The sequence below is a fragment of the Mytilus californianus genome, unplaced genomic scaffold (genome assembly GCF_021869535.1).
Source record: "Mytilus californianus isolate M0D057914Y unplaced genomic scaffold, xbMytCali1.0.p SCAF_8, whole genome shotgun sequence".
Classification (NCBI taxonomy): domain Eukaryota; kingdom Metazoa; phylum Mollusca; class Bivalvia; order Mytilida; family Mytilidae; genus Mytilus; species Mytilus californianus.
The window spans coordinates 20,369,415-20,393,026 of NW_026262734.1; the positions used below are offsets into that span (position 1 = coordinate 20,369,415).

Consider the following 23,612-nt stretch of genomic DNA (forward strand, 5'->3'; position numbering starts at 1 on the left):
CGTTACATATGACGTATGTTGAAAAAGAAAACAATGTCACCGTCAATTTGTGTAGGGGATCAAAAAGGGGGTTAATTAATTTAAAATGGAGATATCGTATGGAATTGTGAAAAACAACACTTTTTAATCACAATTTCATTCATATCTATCATAAAATCAGTATTTTAGAGTACTTTGGAAACAGGTACAATGAAAAGAAGTTGAACTTTACTGTTTTGAAGTAGAAACGCAGCCAAAACCAGGTACAAATTGACATGACTGGTGGTCACCAAAATTGATGTATAATAATAAAAAATGATGGCTTCATAATTGTGTAGAAATTTGAAATAGGTTACCCGGTTTCATTTAAGATTTTTAACGTTCTATTCCGTATTTGGATACACAAACGTCAAGTTATATAAATTCGATGTTTTTGGCGAACAAAAAAGATGGCTGATCATTTTTAGAACGGACAGGATAAAGTAATAGCAAATAAAAGTTATTTTCGACAATGTTTCAATGTCGTATTGAAACTATATTGTTCACAAAATCTACAAACTTTAAAAATCAATTATAATAAAAGCATGACAAGTGGAAAAAAATAGTTTAAACGTCGATTTTATAGCCGATTTATTTCGCGAACTTTTTGACGTCACCGACTACTGAAGCGCCACCTAATTAATTCCCCCTGCTATTGTTGCTGATAGAGCTTGACGACAACGGACGTTTCCAAGGACTTGCTTTCCAACTGCGCTGCCAAACAAATTGTAAACAAAACCCCTTCAATGCCAAATAAAGGCAACAGTAGTATACCGCTGTTCGAAACTCATAAATCGATAGAGATAAAAACAAATTCGGGTTACAAACTAAAACTGAGGGAAACGCATCAAATATAAGAGGAGAACAACGACACAGCAAAAACACAACCTTAAAATGTAACACACACAGAAACGAACTATAATATAACAATGGCCATTTTCCTGACTTGGTACAGGACATTTTAAGAAAAAAAATGGTGGGTTGAACCTGGTTTTTTGGCATGCCAAACCTCCCGCTTTAATGGCAACGTCAAACACAACACCAAAACGACAACATCACATGCCAGGACCACAATACAAATAAATGGGAGAACATATAGGACAAAGAAACACAGGAATAATAGCTAACAAAAGGTACTAGGCTTAAAATTCAATACGCCAGACGTGCGTCTCGTCCACACAAGACCATCCAGTGACGCTCAGATGAATAAAGCTTGAAAGCCAAAACAAGTACAACCGTTTTCGTTTTTCAGATACAAGCTGTTGAAATTAACAGCATGATAAGCCAAAAATACAATGGATTTATAGGGAAAATCATAAAAATTGGCAGATGTTTTTACTTTATCAAGGGGGTCTCATTGGGGGTTCTGATCCCGGATCCCGCTTACTGTTTTGTCAGATTCCCGTATCCCGCTTACACTATGTACGTAAGCAATTCTCATTTTTTTGTAATTTCCCGTGTCCCGCTAGACTTCATTTCCCGTTTTCACGGCACAATAATTTGACTTTCACGTGTCACGCTTACAAAACATCGGCAATCCCGGGTCACGCTTAGACCCCAATGAGACCCACTATCAAGATTTTCTAATTCGTTGGTCCACAGAATTTTTTTAAAAATCGATATGCGATTCAAAAATGAACGACGAACCCATTGGTGCAAAGAAAGTCCTTAGCAACCGTGCTAGTTTTCAAGCTACATCCTGTGGAAGTTCGATTTTTAGCGGAAAGAATAAAAAACATTCGGCGACGTTATTGAAGTCTACTGTAACGTCATCACATTTTCTACTCTATATAACGCTATTATACCGTATAGTGTCGTAACAAAATCGTGAGTGTGTATAACCCATTTTCCTAATTATTGCAAATGCTCAAGCGTAATCAATTGAAAAGGAAATAAACTGACTATTTTTTAAGGATATTTTAAGAAAAAAAATGGTGGGTTGAACCTGGTTTTTTGGCATGCCAAACCTCCCGCTTTAATGGCAACGTCAAACACAACACCAAAACGACAACATCACATGCCAGGACCACAATACAAATAAATGGGAGAACATATAGGACAAAGAAACACAGGAATAATAGCTAACAAAAGGTACTAGGCTTAAAATTCAATACGCCAGACGTGCGTCTCGTCCACACAAGACCATCCAGTGACGCTCAGATGAATAAAGCTTGAAAGCCAAAACAAGTACAACCGTTTTCGTTTTTCAGATACAAGCTGTTGAAATTAACAGCATGATAAGCCAAAAATACAATGGATTTATAGGGAAAATCATAAAAATTGGCAGATGTTTTTACTTTATCAAGGGGGTCTCATTGGGGGTTCTGATCCCGGATCCCGCTTACTGTTTTGTCAGATTCCCGTATCCCGCTTACACTATGTACGTAAGCAATTCTCATTTTTTTGTAATTTCCCGTGTCCCGCTAGACTTCATTTCCCGTTTTCACGGCACAATAATTTGACTTTCACGTGTCACGCTTACAAAACATCGGCAATCCCGGGTCACGCTTAGACCCCAATGAGACCCACTATCAAGATTTTCTAATTCGTTGGTCCACAGAATTTTTTTAAAAATCGATATGCGATTCAAAAATGAACGACGAACCCATTGGTGCAAAGAAAGTCCTTAGCAACCGTGCTAGTTTTCAAGCTACATCCTGTGGAAGTTCGATTTTTAGCGGAAAGAATAAAAAACATTCGGCGACGTTATTGAAGTCTACTGTAACGTCATCACATTTTCTACTCTATATAACGCTATTATACCGTATAGTGTCGTAACAAAATCGTGAGTGTGTATAACCCATTTTCCTAATTATTGCAAATGCTCAAGCGTAATCAATTGAAAAGGAAATAAACTGACTATTTTTTAAGGATATTTCTGCTGCCAAAATAAAGCAAATTGGCAAATAAATATACTGCAAGTGCATGAAAGAAAGTTACTGTATAGCTTTGATCATTGTTGAAGGCCGTACGGTGACCTAAAGTTGTTAATTTCTGTGTCATTTGGACTCTTGTGGAGAGTTGTCTCATTGGCAATCATACCACATCTTCTTATTTTTATATTGTATTGTTCTAATAATTATGAATCAAATATCAAGTTTGAAATTGTCCCGATTAACACAGCGTTGACAGAATGATTATATACGTATTTAAATAATCGGTTATAATATTTGGATCGCGTATACACGTCTTTTTTTAAATCTTATTTCTGCATGTTTGTATTTTAGAAAAGTGAATATTCAGATTCTTTATTATGATAACTAAAACTACATTACATTGCATTAGTGTTCTCCATTACAAATCATATAATAATATACAAAACAACATTTCAAAGTTTCACATGTATATATAAAATAATACAATTGTACCCATATTTTTAAGAATTGTTTTTCATTTCTAATGCATCTCTAATAAATTTGTATAAGTAATTACATTCAGTAATATTTTGTGGATTTAAAAGTTTAGAAACTGAAAAATAATCATTACACAAATCTTTTAAATCTAAACCATAAGATTGGAAAAAAGTTTGCCTTATATCTTTATATTTATCACAAGATATCAAAAAATGTTCTTCAGTCTCTACTTCAGTGCAAAATTTGCAAAAACGTTGTTCTCGTGGAATTTTGGGTTTATTATATCTACCCCGTTCTATATTTAAACAATGAGCACTGATACGTAGTTGTGTAATTTTACTTTTTATATTTTTGGTAAGATTGGTTTGAAGAAAGAAGGGAACAAAATTTGGAACAAAAATATTACTGAAAAGCACCAGTTTACTGTCCACAGCTCCAGATTTGATTTTTTGTAGTTGTAAGTCAGATTGCTGACTATAGTATCTTATCAGACTATTTTTAAAAAACACTATTATTTGTCAAATTTTTTGTATCAAGTTTAAGTACTTTTATTAAATACTTTATTTAGTGTAGAAAACCAGCATTTTGAGTTTTCATTAGAAAATTCTTGATCTGCAGTAAATGCACTATATAATAGTCTACCTGTATTTATTTTAAGTAGTCTCATATAATAATTATACATTAAACATAATGAAAAAATCAACATTGGATTCCTGTTACATTCAAGTCTACTAGCCATATTTGATGACTGTCTTTTGACCCCCAGAATAGATTTCAACATCTTGTGTTGTAATCTATCAATTGGTAGATTGTCAAAATTATTTAAATTTATGTTATAATCGGATAACCATATTTCACTTCCATATGTGAAAATAGGTTTAATTAGACCATCAAAAAGTTTAAGACAGGTTTTCAATGGTACCTCTTGGAAATTATTAAATTTACTTTTAACAGAGAAAAAGGCTTTTAGAGCTTTATTATAGAGATCATCTGCGGCATGTTTTAGATTTCCATTGAAATAAAATACAATACCTAAATATTTGTATCTTTGAAATTCCACTATTTCAATTTGTGAATTATTTTGATAAAAATTATTTTTGAATAATCCTTTTTGCCTTTGCTAAAAATCATTATTTTGGTTTTATTTAAGTTAATTTGTAATTTCCATGTAGTACAGTAGGAGTTAAGTTTGTTAAGACAATGTTGTAGACCTTCTTTATTTTCTGATAAAAGTAACAGATCATCTGCAAATAGTAGATGATTGATTTTATGATTTCCTAGATCTAATGGATAGGAGTTGTCTTTGTCATCAAAGCATTTACCTAAATCATTCAAAAAAATATTAAATAAAGTAGGGCTAAGACTGTCTCCTTGTTTTACGCCTTTATCATTTTTGATTGGATTGGTTATAAAATTATTCTTTTTTATGCAGAAAATGTGTTTGAATACATATTTTTTATACCATTAAAGATATTCCCTGTTATTCCAATTTCTCTTAATTTGAAATACATAGCTTCTCTCCAAACTGAATCAAATGCCTTACAAAAGTCAACAAAACATACAAATATACGACTCCCAAAAAATAAGAAAACTGCATCTGCATATTATCTTGAGAATTTTTGTGGCTGTAATAAGGTCAAAAGAAGAACCCGCATATGAATTTTAGAAAAGTAAAACAGATCGGAGTTTTTGATATAACTTCCCGTAGCACAGATCATTTCCAGTGTTAGCCTTAGCATTGTGTATATGGTGTATAATGCTATGATAGCATTGTGTATAGTGTAATGCTAAAGCTTTGTGCATAGTGATATGCTATAAATGTACTGGCGTAATACTATAAATGTACTGGTGTAATGCTATAAGAATGTACCAAGGGCGATGCTATACGAGTTTACCTAGTGTAGTGCCATACAAATTGTTCCTGTATATAATGCAAATGAATTGCAGTTTTGTTAATATAATATGATAATAAGGAGATGTGTGCAAATGAGACAACTATCTGCCACAGTTTAAGGTAGATCGGGTGTCTTTTTCTGAGCGTCCGTTCTTATCATGTTGCAAAAATACTTTTTTGTTTTAAAAATATTTTACCAAGTATCATTTAATATACAACAAAATACCTAAAACTTGAAATTTAAAGATTGAACTATCAAAAAATTAAGTGTTGTAAAGTATATTTAAAATTTTTGGGGATTTATTCAAGAAAATAAGGCCCGTGACCCCCTATTTTTATTTGATATTAAGGAGTTTTTAATAAAAAGCAATTCTCTCATCGAAAATTAGCCAATTCTATCGTTTAATGTTTCTGCAATATAAGGAAAACTTAAGTTTCCCCTATATTAACAATATAAAATAACCCAAATTTCGTTAATTTCAAGGTCTGTGATCCCCAGTTTTTATATTGAAATTTGAAATTACATTGACCCAGAAGTCTTTTACAGAAGTTTAAGAAAAATCTATCGTCCAACATTTAGACACCCCAGCTACCTTAAATGATGTGGATGTAAGCAATTATTATAGGCAACCATACGGCCTTCAACAATGAGAAAAATCCATATCGTATAGTCGGTTATAAAAAGCCCCGAAATTGTAGACCTTATTTTCTTCACCCCCTCCCCCTTCTTCCCATACCTTATACGACTGCTGAATGATACACAAAAGCACAACAAAAGAAAACAAATTTCGCCATCCCTTCGAAATTGGAATTTGATAATGAAAAAATAACACGTTCTATTTTTATCATACATGTGTAGATCATGTGTAGTTTCAGTTTCAACCATGGTTCTAAATTTAGATTTTACTTTCCCCAAAAATTGCGGACGGAATAGAAGACACCTGTTTATTTTCTGCACCTTGAAAACTGAGATTTGGATGACATAGATTTTACTTATTCTGAGATAAATGTAATAGTGCTCAATTCTTAGTTTCTGAGTGTGTAATGTTTTGTGGACGGAATCTGATGAGTTTTTTTTTTGCTGTTGCCAGTGTTGATTTTTCTTCGGCTTATAAATGTAGTACAAGTGGTCGATTACCCCTTACTGGCCTTAGTATCTTTTATACTTTACATAAATAATAAAATATAAAACATCATAAAATGTTCAATTGCATAAAAAACGGACATGCTAACGTCTTTCTAGTTCAACACACAAATTCACATGCAATATAATTAGTCGTTACCTACAATTTTACGCGACACTGTGAATTTCATTCAAAACTATGGTTTTTCAAAAATTATTGTTGGGTCAATTCTGGTTTGATATTAATGAATTTGATACGAATAGAAGCAGAAATGTCACTGGTTTATTTGTTTATTTGCTTATAATTTTGTTGTTTAGGCGTTTTTACCTTCTGATGAAATAAACACGAGTCGTATTGTGTACCTGCTCCTGCGTGTCTAAAACAAAAACAGTGGTAATAGAGTCAGACTAACTCACAATAGGATTACTCAGATTTCTGATTGGAGTCATTCTAATAATTTCTTTGAAGTTTTGAGATAGCACATGAATACTTGTTTGGATTCATGATAGACCGCACGAAGTCATTTTTCTTTCATGTGCCCATTTTTCCTTTCTAGGAGTAGTGGAGATAACCCGCGTAACTAACGACGCACGTTTTTTATCCTAAATTCCGCTAGAGGCGTGCAATTACGTACACTTCGCCTTAAGGCCTTTTTTTTTATACTCAAACTAGTTATTGGTTAAAAACAACCTGAAACATGTTTAAGCTTAAACCATAAACATGTTAAAAGAGAGAGAAAAAACCACAATGGTTGAAGAAAAATGTTTAAGCTGTAAACCATTTGAAAATATCTAAAACATGCTTTTGATCCCGGTTGAAATGTTCTTTAACCATTTAACCGCATGGTTAAGACCGACCTTTCAAAAAACTGTTAACCATAAAAATGTTTAAAGCCAGGTTAATGGTTCAGAATAAAAAAACAATCAATGCGGCGTATTTTCGGACTTGAAGAAGTTCTTCGATTCAGAAAACATTGCTGGTAGGTTCAAATAACAAAAAATTGAATAAGACAAATGTGCCGTATTACAATGACTTACAGTTAGGGTTTGAGATGTAAGTCTGTGAAAAGTTGAAATAAAATATGATTATGTCCAGTCCATGTAACTCCTTCTGTAGTCCAAAAAAATACGACTTTTTTTTTATGTGCCGCCTTCCTAAAGTTCCTTAGACTAAGGCTTATAAAGAAAATAGGCGACGTCACAAAAAGTATTTACATTTGTACTTCTCCTTTTGGTAAAAGGATTGTTAAGTCAAGCCTAGGTACGGTCCTCCTGGTAAAACGTATGATACTGACTTAAGTCCAGTTCATGCAAGTTCTCCTAGTTGGTAAAACATGTCAAATGATTGTGTATAATGTCCACAGAGGTGGATTTAAGGGGACCGGCCTCCCTTATGGAGCTAAATATATGATAAATGCAAAAATTTACAAGAATCACTCCAAACCTTGCTTGCTTTAGACTAATGAATAATTTCTGGTAGAAAGAACTGCTTTTAGTATCCTTAAGCTTGAACTTAAGGATATATTCTTCTGATGTTTCAGTCTCGTTGAAATCTTGTTCGAGCATTTTTTCCAAAACATGTGATACAAGTGAAAAATATTATAATTAAACTAAACTCTGTGAAAAAAAAAATGTGTACTTACGATAAGTAGTTTTTGAGTAATTAAATTTTCAAATTTTATAACTAATCCGGTCAGTGTCATCAGCCAAAATGTTGAGAAATTGGGTGAGGGGTACAAAGAAATGATCAGAAATTATTTTACCAAAAATATGTACATCCCATATCAATTTTTTCTTTTGAATATTCTTAGATATGTATTTTCTCAATGATTTAAAACAAAGGAGTTGAAATAATATGCTTTTTCGTTCTAACAAAATAGAAAAATCCCAGATTTACAAAATTGACAGCATGGTCAATTTGACACGAAAAAGCAACATTTTTTTATAAAACTTTCTAATATTAACACCTTCCTATAGTTTTTTACGTTAAATTTATTCAGATTGGTCCACTTCACTGGACTTGAAAAAAGTTAACAATTTGCAGAATGGCAGAAGTTCAGAACAAAGAATATTCTAGACTTGGTGTTAGCTGCGGAACCGTAGCTCTTAGGTCCTTATGATATTTTTTTAATATTTGCTAACCATAGATCCGCAAATAGTAAAAAAATATCATAAGGACCTAAGAGCTACGGTTCCGCAGCTAGACTTGGTGTCAGATAGAATTTGTAACTTAGGAAATAAAAAACATAATGCATACTATAACGGGACTATTGAATCCTAAAAATGCCAAGAGTGACTGACTGGTCATGAAAAGTAAATGGCTGTTATTTCTGTGTGGGGGTAACAAAAATAAACAAACAGTTGTAAATTTCATATATTTTTTTTTTCAAAATAGCTTGACTTGTTTAAGAAATTTTAAATTCAAATGGAATAATAACAAATTACAAATCCTGAAAGCATTTCGTGTGACAATAGATAAATGATTATTTGATGCTGAGAGTATAACTAAAATGTTCCAGTTTGATCTCAAGAATGATATATTAACTTTATCAAGCACAAATTACACCCACAAGAGATTCACAAGAGGGTCTAAGGCATAACAATTACATGTATGAACATTATAATGATGACATTTACTTTCACATCAAAATAAAACAAAATATTAAACACACAACACAACAAATGACCTCAAGTGCCCCCTGTCCTCAGTTCCATAGACTGTTTAATAAAGGAGCCTAAAGATTTCACTTGCTGACTAGTAGTTGGATTTAGAATATATTTCATTTTGTTATCAGAAAAATCTTTGTATTTGGTTGTTAAATCGTTAAAAAGACATGTCTTAAATCACTATTTATTTTATTTATTTTAATACATAATTAAAAGAAATGGGATTCGTCATCCAGAACTTTGCAATTATTACAAAGTCTTTGAGGGCGTGGAATACTTTCATTATATCTTCCAGTTTCAATAGCGAGGGAAATCAATGATTACTAATTCTTAATTTGCATATAAGACCCCGTTCACACTAGGACATTTATATCGATTTAAACGAGATCGGTTCACTTTAGATCGGTTAAGGGCTTATGTGACCGCTTTGAATCGATCTTCAATCGGTCTAAACTAAAACACCAAAAGAGGTAGTTTAGTTAGAATCGATGTAAAGTGAACCGATCTAACTTTAAATGTGAACGCAAAGATCGGTTTAAACTAGTACGATTGAATCGAAAATAATCTATGCGCATGTATAGCGACAAAACTACAAGTGTAATAACATAACACCCCAGTATATATCGGTGGTTCGTTGTTTAACCAATATTTATCTGTTTAAAAACAGACCTTTGTGTACATGCAAGTAAAAACAAACGGAAAAAAAGTTGTCTTCGCCGTACCATAAATTTGTGTGTCTTCTTTTCTTCTGTTGTTGTTTTGTTTGGGTTTTTTTTCAGAACCGAAGCATTTCTTCCTTGCTACAGTTTTTTGTTTCAAAATTAATGAAAACTACAAGAACACCTGGCCCAGTATCAAAGTTTGAACTTGTGATTCAAGACAAACAATAACTTCATCCATTTTTTTAAGAGTGTGTTTCAGTGTACCAACACATAAATTTGATTAATTATTTCTATTTATACACAATGTTAATAGTTTTACTGGTAATTAGGTCAGATCGATTGCATTTATAATTGTAGTGTGAACGCAGTGGTTCAGATGGGACCGATAGAGATCGTTATGGTTAAAGATAATGTGAACGTAACTGGTTTTATTTAGATCGATTCATCAAAAAAATGCTAGTGTAAACGGGGGTCTTAGTATTCTTGTATCAAGATTAGGGCAGTGACGGATCCAAAAAAAGGGGGGGGGGGGGGGGGTCCGGGGATTGGATACCCCCTTTTTTGGACTATCAATGCATTTGAATGGGGACATATAGTTGGAACACCCCCCCCCCCCCCCTCCCCTTTATCCTGGGTTGGGAATTCCTTTTAAAAATGACTGAATCAGCCCCTGTAGGGTATGTCAAATAAAATTCTCGTCTATATTTAGTTTGTATATGCTTGAACAAAAGAAGTTTACTATTTTGGTAAAGAGATGATAACTTATTGTCTTATATTTTTTATATCTTTGCTGAAGTTCATTTTTATAGTATTTTTTACTAAGTTTCTTACAGGCTATGTATTTGTTTCTAGTTTGATCTTTGGGTTTGCTAATATTATTGTCGGACCTAATATAATAATAATAATAATAATAATAATAATAAAATTCTATATTTAAAGAAGGTAACTCATTTAACAATGACATGTTAATCTTCCCTGAGGCCTTCAAAAACTATTAAAACAAATACAAATAGAAAAGGACAAAAAAATACAAACAAAATGAAATACATATAGTACAGTTATATAAAGCAGAAGTTAATTAGATATAAGAAGATGTGGTATGAGTGCCAATGAGACAACTCTCCATCCAAGTCAAAATTTATAAAAGTAAACCATTATAGGTCACGGTACGGTCTTCAACACGGAGCCTTGGCTCATACCGAACAGTAAGCTATAAAGGGCCCCAAAAAATTAAAAGTGTAAAATCATTCAAACGGGAAAACCAACGGTCTAAATTCAATCTATATAAAAAACGAGAAACGAGAAACACTTATGAACCACATCAACACACGACAACTACTGAACATCAGATTCCTGACTTAGGACAGGTGCAAACAAATGCAGCGGGTTTAAACGTTTTAATGGTACCAAACCTTCACCCTTTTTCCTGAAACAATAGTGTAACATCACAACATAGAAAGACACACTATAAAATATCAACTGAAATAGCTTAACTCAATCAAAGGACATATTAACACAATTGAACATACACTGAAGAAATAAACCTGACCTATGACACAATGTAAATACAAAATAAATAAACTAAGGGAAGAATAATAAAAGTAACATGTTATATCGGTAAGAAATGTTAAACAATTAAAGAAAAACAATATGCTCGAACAAAAATACCATCCATTTGCAATAACTTTAAACACAGGTAAATGAAAATAATTTTGTTGTTAGGTATACGTGTATAGTACCAATAGGGAAAGGAAATATTTTTACAAAATAAATAATTTTGAATACAAAATAAATAAACTAAGGGAAGAATAATAATTTTGATGTTCATAGTACGAAGTGAAAATTTATAGTTATACCAAACACTTATCAAAGCTGGTATATAGACCAGAAATAACCCTGAATAACATTAAATAACAAAAAAGCAATACAATTAGTATCAACAGGTCAAATAAACAAGAAAGTACGATTTGAGAGTACTCGCAGTTACTGACAGCTAGTTAAAAGCCAAAACAATTAATAATAAAAAATCATGCATCAGAGACTAAAATCAACTAAAACACATCCCAGGGATTTAGTATTTTAACGTCATGGACAGCCAAAGAAGACATGACTAGTGCAATGCCAAAAATAAATGTATCGACAGACAGTAGGATAGTTAGGAGTTTAACCTCTTTATAGATCTAAACGAACGTGGGTGTGTCTTTATACATCCCACTTGAAAAAAATACAAATTTAGTTATGTTTTAATTTGCTGATGACAAAATCGATATTAGTGCCAATGTAAACTATATTCAAAGATCTAATTACAACATTGGTAAGATAACCTTTACTAATAAGCCTGTTTAAAGGTTCGATGAGTTTACACGGATCACATAGTGATTTCCGCGCTGTAAGTACAATATTACCGTAAAATTTAGGATGTGAAATACCGTTTTTAATCAGTTTTCTACAAGTACAGCCAAATTTACTAATCAAATCTTTGTATCTATGAAAGAACTTAGCAAAAGTTTTACGTAATTTATGGTAACGAAATCCTTGATTTAATAATTTACCAGTGATGCATTGATTACGTTCGTTAAAATCTATGACATCACTACACACACGGGCATAACGAACGAGTTGGGATATATATACACCGTATGATGGAGCCAAAGGAACATCGCCGTCTAAAAAAGGAAAATTAACAATAGGGAATGAAAAATCGTCTCTTTTGTCGTAAATTTTCGTACGGAGTTTTCCTTTAGAGATTGAAATGTCCAAATCCAGAAAAGGACAACTACTGCTGTTTATGTTAGATTTAGTTAAAGGAAGTTCTATTGTGTAGATTTCGGTAGTAAATTTAGAGAACTCTGGATTATTTAACGAAAAAATATCATCTAGATAACGGAAGGTATTGTTGAATGTATCAACCAAATGTAACAATGACGTGTCTTTACTGAGTTTGGTCATAAACTGAGATTCATAGCAATACAGGAATAAATCTGCTATTAAAGGGGCGCAGTTAGTGCCCATAGGAATACCTACTACCTGTCGATACATTCTATCGCCGAAACGTACATATATGTTGTCCAGGAGAAAATTTAAAGCTGAATTCAATCATATCTTCACATTTCCAGTAAGTGTATCTAGCATACTTTCCTTTTTCGTTACAGAAAAGGCTTTAAACGAGTTACAGCAAATAAATTTGTAATGAGATTTTTCAAAAGACCCTTTAATTAAATATGAAAACTTTTTCTTGATAAGATTGTGTGGAAGTGTAGTATAGAGAGTAGAAAAATCATAACTGTCAACAGAATTAAAAGGACCATCAAAAGCATGTATTTTATCTAAAACCTCTAAAGAATTGTTAACACTCCAAAAATAATTAATACCATTATTTTCATAAGCTTTATTACAAAAGTTAATAACAAGTTCTTTGATAGTAGTTAGGGAGGTAGTTAGAAGCACTGATAGATTAGTAGTAGAACACTTACTAGATGCGGAGATGAAACGGAATTTAAATGTTTTTTTGTGCAATTTAGGTAACCAGTACATAGTAGGGACTTTCAAATGTTCGGAAGAGGCCTTAAGCTGGGTAGTGGCAGTGATATGCTTGTTTACAATTTGACTCTCTGTGGAGCGTACGGACCTGAATGTAGATGAATTTGTAATTTCGTTTTGGAGAACTTCCGTGTAGTATATGCGTCACACCACCACTACATTATTTGCTGCTTTGTCTGCCGGTACGAACACAAACCGCTTTGCGAGTACTTGGAGTTTATTTTTTATTCTGGAAATGGGAATATCATGGACCCTATTACTAATTTCAGAATTGTTTTCAAAATGAGATATACGAATATTAACAGTATTCATAATTTTATTCAAATAACTGTCTAGAGATTTTTTATCAGATTTTTCACGTTTACACCAATTTTTACAGTAGACAGACAGAGCGTCTTTAATGATCTGACGACACTGTTTCCAATCTATTTTAGATGGAGGACGATATTTCGGTCCTTTCTTAAGAAAAGTTATGACCTCACGGTCTTCGACGATGTTGAGGTCTCCTGTAAGGACATGACAAGAGGGAACATATAAACATGAATAAGAACATATGCATTCCATAGTAGAAAAAAAATACATTAGATTCAGGTATCTTCATTCTGTACAGTTAAAAAATAGTTTGAACATTTGATCTTAAATGTATCTAAATTATTTATTTCTTTAATATTATTTTTTAACAGATTAACACAGCTTGAAAATATTGTATCCTCGTAAATATAGTCATCCATTCAAGCTTTTTAAACATTAAAGTTGATGGAAAATCAAAAGAAACAGATAAAACTAATCTTGCAGCACGTTTTTGGAGATTATGTATCCTTTCCAGATTACAGTTTGTGGTAAGACCCCATACTGTACACCAGTAGTCAATAATGGGTAATATATAGCTATTGTAAAAAAGAATAAGACCCTTTAATGGTAAATAACGTTTCAACCTTTTTAACAGGTATATTCTGGTTGAAATAGTTTCACATGTTTTATCAATTTGATTTGACCATGATAGATTTTTATCAATATGAATTCAAAGAAGTTTCAACTTCAACATTATCTAAAGCGATATTATCTTGTGATAAAACACATAAATATACATTGCAGCTTTCCAGTTTTCTGTCTGAGCCAACAAGCATACATTAATTTTGATTTCTTGCTATTTTATATCGTCATATCATTTTCTTTACACCACTTAATAACATTTTCGAAGTCTTTATTCAAACATATTTAAATTTACAATAGATAAATGCAAAGTTGTATCATCAGCATATAGATCAGATTCTGTATATTCTAAAGTTAATGGTAAGTCATTGATATAAACAAGGAACAACAAAGGTCCAAGTATAGAACCTTGAGGAAATATGATTTACATATGAGTACCATGAGTATATACCTTGATCATGAAGTGACTTTGAAAGAGAGTAACACTTTTTAGTAAATCAGATGAGTTTTCCCTCAAAAGTCGGTCTTCATACAAAAGTGACTGCGTGGCAATGAAACAATAAAGGGGGAATCTTTTTAATATTAAGGGTTATGGGGCAAACAGTTTAGGAATTAAGGGCCTAAAAGGGGACAAAAACAACAATTTTTGTAGTTTCCGGACAATAACTTGTGTGTAAGTGTATGGATCTCTCTGATATTGTACCATAAGATTCCATATCACAAAGAGAAGGCTGGGATTGAGTTTGGGGGTAATTGCCTTAAACATGTAGGAATTAGGGGCCAAAAAAGGGCCAAAAACATGCATTATTCTAGTTTCCAAACAATAACTTGTGTTAGATGTGTATGGATCTCTCTGAAATTGTACTACAAGGTTCCATATAACAAAGGAAAGAATTGGATCGAGTCTTGGGGTAATTGCTCCAAGGGGGGATTCCAAAATTTGCGGGGGGGGGGGGGGGGGGTCCAATTTTTTTAAGGAATTCATATTTTTTCAAAATTTTCAAATTTCAAATTTTGTAAAAGTTTTAAGAAGTAAATCTTCAATTGCGCAGTATTGCGCAATAGATTTGTAAGATCTTTTTGTGTCAGAAACCTATAGTATGTCAAAAATTTGATCACAATCAAAATTCAGACAGTATCAAGCTTGAATATTATATCCAAATTTGCCCCAACTGTTCAGGGTTCAACCTCTGCGGTCGTATCAGGCTGCGCTCAGCGAAGCATTTTATTATAATTTAAAAACATTGCCTTGCGATTTAAATACACTTTGCTTGTTTGCACAGTTTTTAAGTAGATCATTTAAAAGTGTAGACTCAATCAGAAATTATCTGAATGGAGTAAAGGTGTTACATTTACTTTTTGATCTACCTTTTATTCATTTTGATTCATTTTATTTTAGATTATTTATGAAGGGATTAAAACGATGCAATCCCCACACAGTTCGGGCAGCTCTTCCAATCACACCTAGTATTTTATTAAAAATAAGGGAAGAATTAGATTTTGATGATATCAATAGTTACACATATTGGTGCATTTTTCTTTTTGCTTTCTATTTGATATGTAGAAAATCCAATTTAGTTGGGACAGTAGATGTCTGATGATAGCTCTAAATGTTTGCATAGAGAAACTATTTCAGTTTTTAAAGATTATTTATTAGTTCAATTTCATTGGTCTAAGACTATACAATTTGGGGAGAGAGTTTTAGAAATACCAATTATTAAAAATTTATTCTCTCCGTTTTGTGCATTTAGTGCCTTCAAGGCCATGTGCATACAATTTCCGGTTTCAGCGTCTTCCCCAGCTTTTCTTGTATTATCTGGTAAAAAATTTAAGCCAGTAGGTGTCCTACAATATGTTACAAAATTTTTTAAAAAACATTATTGAGAAAATTGGATTATATCCAACAAGATACTCATCTCATAGCTTCAGAAAAGGAGGTGCAACTTGGGCATTCCAATGTGGTGTATCTTCTGAACTCATTCAATTACAAGGGGATTGGAAGAGTGACGCCTATAAGTTGTATCTTAGATATGGTTTAGCTGATAAGATGCAAGTCTTGTCAAAAATGATTTGTAGACTGTGATATATGTTTTTTATTTGGAATTATAATTTTATTAGTAGTTAAGTTATATTATATTGTAGGTTTGAAGGCATGGGGTAAACCCAGTGTAGTAATATCAGATTCAATTTTAAAGTATCTTCCGGAGATGAGGAATACGCAACTTCAGGCCTTTGGTGGTCTGAGTTGCGAAATGCTTTTAAGGAAATTAAAAAACAGGGTATTCACCTGGTACCATTTTAACAATATAATTGTACATGTGGGTACAAATGATCTATTTAATATTAATACTAATGTATTTGAAAAATACATTCGTGATATTATACAGGAATTGAGGATTTGTAATCCAGATTGTGTAATTATTTTATCCTCAATATTACCCAGGCCATGTGGTTTTAATCATTCTGAATTGTTCGTCATCAATTTTAACAATGCACTAAAACAGTTGGCTTCCTCTCTTACTAATGTCAGATACATGGCATGTGAGAAGACTTTTTATAATAGAGTGAGGAAGCCAATTAACACTTTGTTTTCTATTGACAAATTGCGTTTGTCCATTACTGGTCTTAATAAGGTTTTTAGCTTTATAGCTAATACTCTTGCACATCTTTAAATCTTTTGAAGTAGAATGAATTTAGATTGTGTTTGAAATTTGATTAAGAATTTTAAATTCAAATTTACTAGTAAATTGCAGCTTATTTTTAGGAGATGGTTTACTCTTAATCTCCACATAAGAGAGAGTAGACTTTTGATCTTGTTTTTATCTATTATTACAGAGGGTTTACACTGTTGACTCTATCATGCATCCTTGTTAGTGCAATGGTTAATACACCTGTCCTGAATTTTGAAGGGGGATCGAGGTTCGAGTCCTCGACGTGGATTATAGAAGATGGTGTAGACTTACTCTTTAAATAATTTTAGAATTATTATAAAAGTTGCAATTTGCAGTTTCTATGATTTGATTGTTTGGCGGACCTTCGGTTCGGCGGGTATGAAATTTACATTTCATTTGTATCTCATAGAATTTTTATTTTCTTATGCTTCATTCTTTATATTTATTAAGATACTTCTTAGTAGTTCTTTAATTCAGAGTTTATTTGTCAGTTATAATCTATGATCACATTGTATTGCAATTTTATTATAATCATGACATATGTATATATTAATATGACTACCTGCAAAGCCTAAATAAAAGTTTTTATGTAAACAGTATTTTCTTCTGAATAAATTGAAATTTCAAGGTCGCCATTGTTGAGCAGCATACACTTCTGATGAATACGACCATGTACATGTATAATACACATAGTGGGGAATAGACAACGATGAAGGTAGAATCATTACATAAGAAAACATAGATTTTAATATTTTAGGCAGCCAAATGTTATCAGTATCACGAAAAATACAAAGTCGGGGGTTGTCTCAAAATACTCGCTACTGTAGAAAATCTTTGCGGCTGAAACCTTGCATGGGCTAAATTTCTGTTCCAAGTATAATCGTTATGGCTGGTATCTTTCTTATGTGTTTATTTGATCCTTAACCGGGAATTTGTGAACCTGTTGCATGTGTTGGGAAAATATCCGTGTCAAAGAGGAGGGGATGGACAGGAGGGTATAGAGGAATGTCCTTTACCGTCAAGCGTCACATGTCCTTTGTGCGCTACCGTTAGCGTCAAATGAGCCTTAATTTTTTATCGTCATTCGTCAAATCTAAATTCGTAGCTACCGTTAGCGTCAAGTCAAGGCTATACAAATCCTTGGTCAAATGGAGTAAAATATTTATCGTTAACATTATTCTAACCAATATTTTACCGCCATTCTTCATGTGGGGTACCCCATTACTACCCTAGTTCGGATAGGGGGTCCCTGCAGGGGCGGATTCAGCCATTTATAAAAGGGGGGTTCCTAACCCAGGATAAAAAAGGGGGGGGGGTTCCAACTATATGTCCCAATTCAAATGCATTGATCGTCAAAAAAAGGGGGGTTAGAACCCCCCCCCCTCCCTCTGGATCCGCCACTACCCTGATTCCGACTTCCCTATCCCCAACTCCTATTTCCCTTCCCCTCTACTCTAAAATTTCCCCTTACTTCGACTTCCACCCCCTTTAGTTACTCCCAGACAAAAAATCGGCCAAATATATTTCCCAGAATAATCACACACACCCCACCCCACCCTTTTGAATCCTGGTCCTTTCACCCAAAATCACGTTTGCTCTCATTCATGTTCACACCCTTTCACATTCGCACCCCACACGTTCGCACCCTGGGTCTGTTTGCACACTTTTTAAAGGTAATGTTTTGAATAATTTTTTAAATCATGCTTTAGTTAGTGTATTACTATAAAATATAGATATTAAGTTTTTTTTATTGTTTAAAAATAAAGTGACACACACGAGATCAAAGGGCACAGGCGGTTATAAACAATTATCTTTCATGTTTTCTGGTCTTTTCTATTTAATTTTTTTGTTATTTTTACTTCTATGTAACTAGTTACTTTTATTTTCAGTTTACAGCAAAGCTAGTTATAACAGCAATCATGATTTTCATACACGTTACAATATAATGTAACGAAATGTGGGTCCCCTGAAATGGAACTTGTTTCCCCTAAAATTGTGTGATGACGTTGTTTAAATCTTACCGATAATTGACTTTTCTTATTATATATTTCTTGTATAACTATGTTTAAACATTGATAACTCTAAAACTTTTTATTATTCTTGCCTATGTTTTTACATAGGAAAACCTGTGCATTGTGTACTTTCTTAAATGACGTCATTACCTATTTTGGTAATCACCAGTTCCGGTTTTGGTAATTTAGGTATTTTCCGAAATGGTTAATGGTAAACCAAAATAGTAAATGGTAAACCAAATCGGTAAATTGGTTTACCTAAGTATAAATACGGCGGAGAATACAGATAAGTCTTTAGCACGATTTTACCCTGGGCAAGTAACACTCGCTAATTCCAAACTATTTTGATATACGTACAGATACCATGTACCAGACCAAGTAGTAACCAGACAGCCAACACTATTACAATGTCCGAGGAGACGACGTCCGTATAATGTGGGTTTGTTAATTCCTTTACAAGTTACATTTAGAGAATAACTTCTCGAGAGAAACTTATCTTTTGGCATTGAATTTGATTTACCATTTGCCGATTACCAAACTACAATTAGTAAACTTTCTGGATATATTTTTCCGCTATCCATGTTCTTTAATTCACGATAGAAGGTTAATAAAGTATTTATCTGTTAGACTATAATACTGTTAAGTTATTTAATATTTATATATATTGTTGATATTTAATGCATCTTAAAGTTAATACAAGTTGATTTTTATTCAACGAGTCTGTTATTCTTACAAACATCGAGAGTTACCATACAAAAACCTATACTCCAATCTATCCTTTTATATCCGAGTCATTACCTTACCAGAGGAACCAGCCTTACCAGTATGTATTCAGAATACCAGAGTACCACATAGTACCACGATACCAGAGTACCACGCTACCAAAGAAGGGTCACCAGTTATAACTTTTATTTCTTATATACTCGTACATCCTAACAAAACACATTATTATAGCAACGCACTAAGGGATAAACATTTATAGTTTAACACTAAGGCCCGACCGCTCGGTTTTCGTTACAGTGGTGGCAGCGGAGGCTCGTACCTACATTTTTATATTCTAACAATAAGTGTAATTATATTCAAGATAAGGCATAAATAAAAATAAGTAAATTGGATAGCGCGGAAAATAAATTTGAAACACCTAGGTTAACTGCCAAGGGTAGACCAGTGTTCCCCCGATCTCGGTCCTGTGAAATTTTCCATGATCTGACGCCGACCGGAGAGATAGGCATAAGAGTGAACCAAGATCAATGGCCCTCACAAGAGAATACGAATAGATACGAAAAGGATGGTATACATCATGCTGACAATAGGCCATTGTCAGGGGATCTATCACCATCAAGGAAAGTGGCCATTGACCAAGCGAAAAACCCGGAAGTTTCAAATAGGGCAACGGTTGTGCATTTGGAAAAAAATGCAGCGCGTACGGTAAAACAGAATTTTGGTGAAGAGTCCAGGACTCTTTTGGACCATGCATGCTGCCAGAGGGCCTAGGTATGGGTTTTGGAGTCAGAAAGCAAGGGATACTGCTGAGGGAGACTCCGGGAATACAAGACGAGGCACGATGTCTTGTGAATCCGATGTCCCATAATCAGGGGGCAACGTACCAAGCATTACCTTTGACGTCCCGCGGACGATTCAGAGTGGGGGTTAACGGGACCGACCATGAACACCGTACTGTTGAAATGACCAATAATTCAAATTATGCTGGCATTAGTAATGAACCAAATTTTGAGCGTGATTATGATATAAACTTACAAAATACAAAATATTACAAAAAGAAACCAGCACTTTATGATGGTGAAAGTAATTGGGAAGACTAATTAGTTCAGTTTGAATTAATTGCAGCAATTAACAAATGGTCCGACATAGAGAAAGCTTTAGAACTAGCAAGTAGCTTAAGAGGTACCGCCCAAAGTATTTTAACCGATTTAAGACCAGAGATGCGGACCAATTTTATACAACTGACAGCCGCCTTAGCGTCTCGTATTCAACCAGAAAACCAAGCAGAAATGTACAGGGCGCAAATGAAAAAAAAAATACGCGGACGCACGGAACAAATACCTGTGTTAGGCCAAGACATAAAACGTCTAGTAAGATTTGCGTATCCATCAGCTCCGATAGAGATTAAAGAACAATTAGCATGCGATTGTTTTATTGATTCCCTAAATGATGTTGACATGGAATGGGCTATTTTCCCGGCCAAAGCAAAAAGTATTAATAACGCTATTCGAGTAGCTCTTGAATATGAAGCATTCCAAAATGACAGACGTAAACACGGCACTAAGCTAGTTTGTGCTGTAAATAAAAATGATAATTTTGATCTAAATAGGGAAATTTATTTGTCTGAACAAGTTGATGACATTTCAGGTCGTCTTGCAAAAATAGAAAATAATAAAAAAAATCAGAAAACTTTTTCTTGTTACCATTGTGGGGTTTCCGGTAATTAAAAGGGAATGTCTCCTATTGAATAACCGATCCCATAGGTGAGAAGGTAACAGAACTAAAAACTTAATTCCAAGAAAAGTGGCAGACCAAATGACTGGTCGGGGAAACTATTAGTGGCTGAAACTGAGGACCAAGTTTCAGCGGAAACTAAATATGATTTTGAAGAATCCAATAATTTTGAAAAATTGAATCAGATAAATATATTCTGAAAGTATATATGTACATTTTGTAATTGTCAGTGTTATTGACATGAAATTAAATTGTTTGATTGATACCGGGTCCACTGTTAGTGTCCTTTTCTCATCCATGTATAATACCATGTCCAAGAGTGTAAAGCCAGTGTTATCCAATGCACGTAGTGGTTCAAGCATGGCAAATGGAAGTGTAGTTATGCCGATGGGGACTGCTGTATAACCAACGCAGTCGGATAAAACAATTTATATATCACCGTCTCATTGTTGCAACCATAGATATACCAATGATTATTGAGTTTGATTTTTAAAGATAAAAGTTTATGTATTTTGCATATGAGAAAGAGGATTTTTTTTTTAATTGACGGTCAATTTATTTTAACTTTTTATTAATATTGTATACAATTTATTGATTGTTTAAATATGTAACTTGTTTTCAGGATATTCATTTGTACAATAATATTAGTGTTTTAATGAACAATCGTCTAGCCGAGAAGATTCGATGGTGCTCTATAAACATTCGTCAAAATACACAGAATTAGTTCCGAATAAAGAAAATTCATCATGCGAAGAAGATGTGTTGGTGCTTTACAAACATTCGTCATTATATGCACACAGAAATTAAGTGTGTTTTATGAACATTCGTCCTGCCGAGAAGATTTGATGGTGCTCTATAAACAGTCGTCAAAATAAACAAAACTCGTGTTTTATGAACAATCGTTATAAGAAGAAGAATTGTTGGTGCTATATGAAAATTTACAAGACTAAAGGATCATAAAGAACAGTGCGGAATTCAAGCTTTGCGTGAAGACGTATATGAACAATGAACATTCCAAAGATTTGATTAAATATTGTTTTATAATGTTGAAAATGTATGTTATAGAATATTTTAATGAATGGTATTGAAGAACTTGTTTTAAATTTTAGGAAATGCCTATTCATGTTTGGGGACAAACATTATTTTTCAAAGGTGGGGAGAGTGTAACGAAATGTGGGTCCCCTGAAATGGAACTTGTTTCCCCTAAAATTGTGTGATGACGTTGTTTAAATCTTACCGATAATTGACTTTTCTTATTATATATTTCTTGTATAACTATTTTTAAACATTGATAACTCTAAAGCTTTTTATTATTCTTGCCTATGTTTTTACATAGGAACACCTGTGCATTGTGTACTTTCTTAAATGACGTCATTACCTATTTTGGTAATCACCAGTTCCGGTTTTGGTAATTTAGGTATTTTCCGAAATGGTAAATGGTAAACCAAAATGGTAAATGGTAAACCAAATCGGTAAATTGGTTTACCTAAGTATAAATACGGCGGAGAATACAGATAAGTCTTTAGCACAATTTTACCCTGGACAAGTAACACTCGCTAATTCCAAACTATTTTGATATACGTACAGATACCATGTACCAGATCAAGTAGTAACCAGACAGCCAACACTATTACAATGTCCGAGGAGACGACGTCCGTATAATGTGGGTTTGTTAATTCCTTTACAAGTTACATTTAGAGAATAACTTCTCGAGAGAAACTTATCTTTTGGCATTGAATTTGATTTACCATTTGCCGATTACCAAACTACGATTAGTAAACTTTCTGGGTATATTTTTCCGCTATCCATTTTCTTTAATTCACGATAAAAGGTTAATAAAGTATTTATCTGTTAGACTATAATACTGTTAAGTTATTTAATATTTATATATAGTGTTGATATCTAATGCATCTTAAAGTTAATACAAGTTGATTTTTATTCAACGAGTCTGTTATTCTTACAAACATCGAGAGCTACCATACAAAAACCTATACTCCAATCTATCCTTTTATATCCGAGTCATTACCTTACCAGAGGAACCAGCCTTACCAGTATGTATTCAGAATACCAGAGTACCACATAGTACCACGATACCAGAGTACCACGCTACCAAAGAAGGGTCACCAGTTATAACTTTTATTTCTTATATACTCGTACATCCTAACAAAACACATTATTATAGCAATGCACTAAGGGATAAACATTTATAGTTTAACACTAAGGCCCGACCGCTCGGTTTTCGTTACAATAATACCTTAATATTAGCTTTGTAAATTATCAA

The 23,612-nt window shown here is 33.2% G+C and overlaps 1 protein-coding gene across 1 annotated transcript in view; it reads right to left on the minus strand.

Annotated features, from left to right (window-relative positions):
• LOC127710861 (lithostathine-1-alpha-like) overlaps positions 1–23,612 on the minus strand; it is a 420,068-nt gene that overhangs the window by 93,051 nt on the left and 303,405 nt on the right. The gene's annotated exons all lie outside the window — the stretch shown is intronic.